We start from the raw sequence: 8993 nt of genomic DNA, 5'->3' as shown, positions 1-8993 counted from the left end.
TTGGATATTTGGCGTCTTCAGGCGCCAAGGAGAGGGGATGAAAGTACGGTGAAAACACTGATTACTTAGCGCTTACACTTGATAACTATGATAATATGCAAACACAAGCTTTAAATGTAGTTTCTGAAAATTCGTCTTTGTGCGAAAACAAGATGTAAACACTTACGTTCAGTGCAGGAAACTCATGGTAGATACGCCTTGTAAATGGCGTAATTCATTAAGGCTACATTAATGAATTGCGAACTTCGTTATTCTTTATTTTAGTTTAAGAAGAAAGATTTTCCCCGTACTTTGTTGCCTTAAAAAAACACAGCTTCAACGGGTAAATGACGAAAATTTTTCAACCAGCTAAAAATATGAAGATCATGGGAATTGCATTTTCTAATACAAATCTTTGCCGCCCTTGTTTAAAATGTGCTCATTTTTGAAGAATTGTTTGGCGCGGCGACAAATCATTTACCTCTCTAGATGCTGATTTTTTTCTTGGCTGACCCAGAGGGCCGCATAGAACTGAGGAAAGGTTTTAACTCGAAATTATCACTCCACCTTATCCCAATATAGTGATTAAAAGTCGTTTTATTTTTTGAACAACAGGTTTTGCAGAAGTGTTGAGAGTTTTGTTCCTCTCAAAGGTAAAAGGAAAAAAATTCGCAGTGGCTTAGCTCGGCTATGCCAGGATATACGTAGCGAGAGGTACGTTTCCCTGGCTGAGTTTGCTGTGGTCACTGTATGTTTAGCAATGAGAGACACTGAGTGTGCACATCTTTCATTCATTTTGCTTGACATAGACGAAGACTGCCCGATGATCATTGAAGTAGCATGCAGCGGTCTCAGTTTTGTCAATAGAGTATTTAGATTTGGTAGAGCCACTTTAGTTATACACGATTTTAGTTTCGATACCAGGGCGCCGCCATGTTTGTTTTACCCGAGCGCCGCCTAGTGCCGACGCCATCATGGGCTGATAATCTGCAGCCCGTGGGCTGCAGACGGAACAGCGTGTGGTTTCCAGCAGTGTAATCCCCCCGTTGTATTCCTGCCAAGCCTAAAAATGGTGCGTGGAGGTTCACCTCGTGTTAATCTTCGTTTGTGCTGAGCCATTAGCGCCTGCAACAACCAGCAGGAGCAAGCGGCCATGCTTCGACGGAGCGAACGATCAGCATCGGTGAGTGCCACGCTCGCAGTTCACGCGTGTAGATTTTGTCGCCGGTTGCCTGCATGGCAAACGTTGCACCGTGTTGCATGTTGGAAAAACGAAAGCGAAATGTGCTGAAACTCAAGATTGCATATTTCAACCGAATATCTTGTTTTTCGCGGAGCGCTGTTTCTAATTAACGCTTGCGCTGCCCGCTTGGACATGGCGAGTGTGACAATTTAGATGCAGAGCTTACGACAGAGTACCCTGTTCACAAACTGAACATTCGGGAGACAACAGCGAGCCCTGTGACCAAAACGAATGCACGTCTGATCATTGCAGTGTTCGTTTGGGGCGATACGCGCGATGAAATTGAAATTCGCTCCCTCCTGCCGCTCGCGTAGGGCTGTTCATACTACGAGCGTTACAAGCCAGTTCACTGAAAGCAACCCGCATTCTTGCCTACTCTGCTTCTGCAAGTACTCACTGGCCCACGAATACCAGAAAATATGTAATTACACGGACTGAAAGGATGGTACGCCAATGGAACGCTATTACCGCTTATTGACAGGCCGAATAGCCGCACCTTTGTAGAGAATTCCAATCTCAGTCGGGTACGGGCACTGCTGAAGTTGTTGCGTTTGTCTTTGGCACGGACATGCATAGTGGATTTTCTTACAGTGCATTCGATGTTATTTCCCACGCATGCCGTATGTTCTTTCTTCATACGTTGCCGTGCCTGCATTTTTGAATGCTAACTTTGCAGTTGGGTAAAAGTTCGTGTCGCCGCAATCATTCATGCCATTGTGCAAATGAAGTTAGTATTTTTGTACTAACAGCACGTTTTTTTTTTTTCAGGTGGCGATGCCCACATGCTCTCGATATTCGTGAACATGTGGGGTGGCGAAACGAAGTTGTGGCTACATTTGCGAAGTCCTTAAATCGTGTACTGCTGAATTAAAACAGCTTTGCCAAGACCATACAAAAGCTTGATCTCTTAAAATTATGTAAAGGGTATAGTTTGGCAAACCAGGCGCTGTGCTTCATTCCGCGCCCGATATTAAGCACGCACAATGGGTTTGCTGCTGTCTGTATTTCATTCACAAAATGCGCTGATGCGTAAGCTTGTTGTTGGCGCAAGTATTTTCTGTTCGCCAACTACGTCCACTACCAATGCAAATCGTGGCCGGCGGGAAATCGGTGAAGAAAGAGACATCGCAGACTAGCTGAGACCTTCCCATAACATGGTGCGCGTACATACTCGCGGCTTTTTTTTTTTGCTTCCGTTGACTATAGCCGCAACCGGAAATAAAACATTGATCTCTAGAGGACGTTGACATTCCGTACAACATTCCAGCTTTTCTTGTACAGGCGCAAACACGCGCTTCACCGGTGGCTAACCAGCCGTTGCTCTGCGCGCCGGATTATCAGTCCAGGGGAGGATGGCAACAGTGGGGTGTCGCGCAGCGCACGTGTTTGAGAGTATTTCTCCCTCTCCTGCCCCCTCCTCGTAAATGGTGTATATATTTTCCCATTGTGTCGCCTGAAAGTGAGTGTCCGAAGCTAAAGTCAAATTTTCTTTCATACAGAAACTAAGAGTCTTGTTTCGTGTTGAAATGACCCAAAGTCACACACAACTGTGGAACCGTGCCGTAGTCTGGTATACATGTGGCAACCACATCGATCGTCTGCTTGACAGATGCTTCCGTGCCACGTAGACTCCTTGGATGACAATGCCGCTTTCCAGAACCCGAACACACCAGGCTTCACCACTATATACCGCAATCAAAGGGAGGGAGGTGTCTGACAGCGGTGATACCTTGTTTCACGTACACACAGACTCAATCGTTATTATTTGGTTCAAGCCAACTTCCAGGTGACAATCTCAGGATCGGAAGAGTTAATCTTCTCTTGTCTATACCACCGTTTAGCAGCGGCTGGACTCTCCTTCTCTGCATGCATGTCAAGCGTTGTGATACAGACGCCCACTACATCTCCGCCTTTTATACGCAATCCTGCGCATGCGGCGCAAGGTCCGAGTGATAGAGCGGCGTGAGGCGAGGCGGCGACGACGAACGCGGCGCAGCTGTGGGGTTTCTCTGGTTACCATGGTATCGGCGCATGGGCACAACTTCTCATCCGCGTGTCGTCACACTCGGCTTTGACGGTGGAGAGGGCGCGCTGCCGCGGCAACGGCGACAGCGAAGCGCACACCGAACTTTGCTCCTCTTCGGTTGGCATGGTAACGGCGCATGCGCACAACTGGTCTCTCCCATTTACCCCTAATGGTTCTACTGGTAGCCTAGTGTAGCTCTCGCTACACAAAATGTTTCTCCCAGTGAGTACCAGAGAAATGTTTGCAAGTGTTATAAGGGTGAGGCTCAACAATGTATTAGACACTTTTAGTTGGGGCGTACGCATTTAGTTTGCGTACGCATCTCTTACTGCGTTGCGTACGCTGTGAATAGTGTAAACACGACACCTTTAGTTGGCCGTGCCGTAGCGTCCCTCTCGCGCTCGCGTAAACTGTAGCGCCATCTAGTGACAAGACGTCAAAGCACATCAACGCTCGGTTGAAGAAATTTTCATTCGTGATTACTGATAACTAGGGTGAGTGCATTGCGAGCCTTTTTTTGTTCCAAAAAGAAACACTATTCAAACAGAAGAAAATGTAAGAACTGTCTAAACGCTAGAAAACTGTTTCGGCAGGTGTCGTTGCTACGAGGAAAACACCCCATTTAGTTCGGCCTAGGCGCTTGAAAATCGCCAAATTATCTGAAAAACAGAAACTAGTTATCGCTTATGCCAGTACGTATGGGCAAGAGTAGGCGAAATAAAAGTGAACCGCTACCTTTTGAGCCAACTATTGCGTAAGAGAATCGAGCGGCGACATGTATTTATTCCGCAGAGGGCGAGATGGTCGCCGCCATGTTCTCTACGCCGCATGTAGCGTCCCACGCTGCGTATGCTACGCTATGCTTTATAGCGGGCGGGCGTCCGCAAGGCGCGGCTAGATACGTTGCGTTCTGCGCATTTGTTACCTGCAGTGTCGTTGCGTGCGAAGCTCACTGCGCGCGTCCAACTAAAAGTGTCTATTCTCTAGGGGTTTCCAATCTGACAACGTTGCGATATTCCAAGAGCGCCATTTTCTACTTCCTCTGATATGCGAATTTTTCTCACTAAACCTGCAAGATTCATGTAAAACTAATGGTCATTCGTTGGCGTTGACAGGACTGCACATCACATAGATATATTTTCTTGAGATCAAATTTGGTCATGGCATCTCGACGGTCTTTTCTGAAGAATATATATATATATATGTGTGTGTGTGTGTGTGTGTGTGTGTGTGTGTGTGTGTGTGTGTGTGTGTGTGTGTGTGTGTGTGTGTGTGTGTGTGTGTGTGTGTGTGTGTGTGTGTGTGTGTGTGTGTGTGTGTGTGTGTGTGTGTGTGTGTGTGTGTGTGTGTGTGTGTGTGTGTGTGTGTGTTCGTAGCATTGGGTTGATTCCAAGCCCTCATTAACTGAAGCCTCATTAGTAAGCGCTGAAATTCGAAGACGGAGTTCTGCTGCGGCGTTCGGTGAAGCCTGTTAGTGAGGTCAGCTGACTTCATATGTGTGAAAAAAAAATGAAGCAAAAAAACACATTTGCTGCATACTAATAACCTGCATACTAATGAGAGAAACCAAGCATGCTAGCATTCTAGAGACCAGAGCAGGTAACCACCGATTCAAGCCAGAACCTCAAATAACACGCGGACTGTCATCTTAAGAGCGGCTGCCTACTGTTTTGTTTACAAAGCAGGAACATTTTTGAATTCACAGAGGACGTCCTCCTGGATTGCTAATTGAGCGTCATGCAAGGTTGTAGCATGTAAAATGAAAAAGTAAAAAAAAAAATTCACAGTCCTCTGTCATCAGGAGCACTTGCAACGCATCTTCGTTAATTGGGAAACAACGGATGGCAGTACGCGTGAGATGGTATATGTGCTGCCCTTTTGGTCCCTCGCCTGCCACCTTATGCTCTGCGCGTTTCTAGTGGCGTAAAGTTCGGGCGATAAATGCGTCATGAACGCAGTTCTTGTCCACAGTTTCCGGTCTGAAATTAAGGAGACATTGTAGCAAGAACTGCATTCGCCAGTTCTCGCGGGGGAAAAAAAAAGAAAATTTTGACGCGACTAGGCGAGAAGGACCTTGAGTTTAGCGAAATGCCGCGGGTGATTAATAAGAACTACCAGCGTTGTGTAATCCGATGCGCCACAGTCTTACGGCTGCCTCTCCAAGACTTGTTTCCGGCTCAGTGTTGGCTGAACGTGCTCTCTCATAGAGTGAAACCTTAGAGGACGCTTTCTGAGCTAACAACGGCGCTTGTGCAAACGCAGTGCACCTCCAGCACCATAAGCCGAACACGCCAACCTCCGTTATGATGGACGTCTCCGGAGTAGAGTTTGGCGTTGTACTTCAGCAATTGGTTGGCGGAGAGTGGGAGTCGATAATTTTATTCTCAGAAATAATGACGCATCTACGCCGTTCGAGCATTTTCGAATGAAAGTTACTCGTCATCTGGTTCGCAGCGAACGTTTTGCATTGCACGAAGGCCATCAGAATTTTACATTAACCAGCCACTAGTCACTTTCTTACACCCTTCCTTCAAACAACCCTCCCGTAGTGCACGCGATGTGAGACAACTTGTCTTTATTTTCGAAATTCTCCACTGACAACAGTCAATTGAGCGGCATGGAGAACTGTTTGGGTTATGCCCTTTTATATATTTATAAAAACTTCATAAGCAGATGTCGCACCCAGTATGACGTTTTAACTTTCTTTCTTGCTTACTAACTCTGTTTCGTAGAGGGCGACCAATATATTTTTTCTTGATTTTCATTCACCTTTTTCGGTACTGCTGACATTCTATTCGACGCTGCATAGGCGTGAAACTAGAAATACTGCCATATGAAATAAACTCCTGCTTTTTAGGATGTAACGAAACGCAAACTTAGTTTCCTTGCGCTACCTGAGTTTCGCGACATCAACATGGAATTAGGGAGAAGTGGGGAAAGAAAGCAGCGAACAGGAGATTCCTGCTAGAGGCGAGACTTGTCTTATGTATCATACACAGACATGTGGCAGGGGTGGCGCCGTCTTTAGATTAGAGGACAAGAAGCAGCAGCCACACGTGTGTCCGCTTCGATCGAGGAAGCCGCACGATATGAAGTCCAGTTATCTCCGGCCGGAACCAAGCTGTATCCGCATTGTCGCCGAAGGGCGAAGCAGCGAGAGGAGGGGAACCCCAGCGCCAGCTTGTGCGCAAAGATACACAGACGATAGAGGACGGTGTGGAAAAGAGTAATTGCGGTGTATGCCGCAGGGTGTCACGGAAAACAGCAGGCAGCATTCTATGCATTCGTGAACAGCATTTGTTAAATACAGACGCGAACGCGCGCACACACACACATGCACGCATGCACGTGGGATCTTTAACGTGCACTGACATCGCACAGTTAAAGATCCCCAGGTGGTCGAAATTATTCCGGAGTCCTCCACTACGGCGCCTCTTTCTTCCTTTCTTCTTTCACTCCCTCCTTCATCCCTTCCCTTACTGCGCGGTTCAGGTGTCCAACGATATATGAGACAGATACTGCGCCATTTCCTTTGCCCAAAAGCCAACTATTATTATTATTATTTCTCTTGATTTATTATATATATTTTATTTATTTTTATTTATTGATTATTGTCTTTATTTCCTTACATACATGTGACTTATGAAGTGTCGCTTAATCAAATTTTGCTTTTATAATACAAAATGAAAAAAAAAACAGAGAAAATAAATATTATTAAAATGAAAGAAAAAGAATAATGCAAAATAATAAAACATAAGAAAACAAACAAAAAGGCAATAAAAGTAAATAAAATAAATAAAAAGATACATAAGAACAAAAAACAGCAAATAAGAAAATTGAAAATGGAGGCCGAAAAAGGACAGCGAAAGGCTTCCGCATTTCCATTCTTAATCAGACTTAATCAGACTTAATCAGACTTAATCAGACTTAATCAGACACTGGCAGCGGCAGCGGCACGGGAAAGGCACCATCTTAAGAAGATTTTTCTGCAATTGCAGATATGAAGTTCTGACATCGACTACAACCGTCTGCGTGCACGTGTGCTGGTTGCTGCGGAAGATAACGTCATCTAGGACTGCATCGCTACCGGCCAGCGGACACGCCCACCCATCGGACGAGGCTATAAAGAAAGCCCAGAGACCTGCGGCTGTCACACTGGCAGCGGCAGCGGCACGGGAAAGGCACCATCTTAAGAAGTTTTTTCTGCAATTGCAGGTTAGTTGCTGCTCTGTTAATATATCTTCCCGCTGTCCTCTTTTACTGCTGCTGCTGCTGCCAAAAGTGTCGCTATGCCCCTTGATGAACACTGTGGGTCATGTGATATGCAACTCGAGGAACTTGATTCCAAAATCGACTGTAGTGACTGTAGATCTGTCTATCACACGGGGAAATGTGCAGGAATTTCAGATGCTACTATCAAGTCCAAAGGGGAGCAGTATCGCAGTGCGTGGCGTTGCTCAAATTGCAGGCGTTCGAAAGGTCGTACTCCACAACTCGATAGATCCAGTAATGATACGGATGACCAGGATATTCGTGCACTGCTGAAATCAATCGATGAAAAGCTGGAGTACCTTTTACCGCTGAAAGAAACAGTTGACAGCGTCGAAGACACAGTTCAGTACATGAGTGACCAGTACGATGAGCTTCTAACTCGGGTAGAAAAAAACGAACGTGAGGTCAGGGAACTGAAACACAGGGTAGACAAGATTGAAAAGCAAGACGATGAAATAACGCAGCTGAAAAACGAAATGGACTGTTTGGAATGAAGAAGCCGAAAGCTGAACCTTGAGTTCCATGGAATTAAAGCAATGAAGGATGAAAACCTGATCGATGAGATAAATAAGCTGGCAACTCTAAACAACCTGCCACAGCTTCAGGAAAGTGACATAGTGTCCACTCATCGCCTTCCCTCAAAGCAAGATAAGATACCTGGCATTATCTGTCGTTTCGCCAAACAATCAGTAAGAGACAAATGGTGGCAAAACAGGAAAACACTGTGCCAGGGAAATGACAGCATTTTTGTGTTAGAAAACCTGACAAAAAGGACACGTACTCTGCTTACCGAAACAAAGCTCTGGGCCAAGGCAAATAACTACAAATACGTATGGCACAACAACAACAAGGTCTTGGTCCGGAAAGCTGATGGGCAAAACGCGGTGGTCATTTCCTGCTCTAGTGACCGCGACAAACTTAAGCAACAGATCAGCTGAACACAAAAAACACTATGGCACCTACTCACTCTTACGTATTGCCACACACTTTCAACCATCACTTAGGTACAGCGTTTTCGAAGGCTTTCAAATGTTTTCACTTAAACATACGTTCTTTTACTCGCAAGGAACATGACTTACAACTCTTTTTTGAGCAAACAAAGCAATCCTTTGACGTCATTATGCTGACAGAGACTTGGTGTGTTGACGATGTGAACATCTTTCGGCTTCCATTGTACAATACTTTCTACCTGAATCGATCAACAGGTCGTGGTGGCGGAATATGCACCTTGGTTAAAAAGCCGTCTGCATGTGAAATATTGAACCAGTTTTCAGTAATAACTTATGACTATGAATTTTTATCAGTGATACAAAACAATACTGTTTTCGCTGTTTGCTATCGCCCTCCGAATGGTTCCGTTACATCATTCTTGGAGTTCTTAGAAACTTTTCTCGTCTTTATAAATAACAACAAATTCAATTTAATTTATGGCAGAGACATCAACATTAACATGATGAAGAATGATTCACCAAA

This window comes from Amblyomma americanum, chromosome 6 (genome assembly GCF_052857255.1).
Source record: "Amblyomma americanum isolate KBUSLIRL-KWMA chromosome 6, ASM5285725v1, whole genome shotgun sequence".
Taxonomy (NCBI): Eukaryota; Metazoa; Arthropoda; class Arachnida; order Ixodida; family Ixodidae; genus Amblyomma; species Amblyomma americanum.
The sequence above is the reverse complement of the archived record's forward strand: the minus strand, read 5'-3'. Positions refer to the sequence as shown.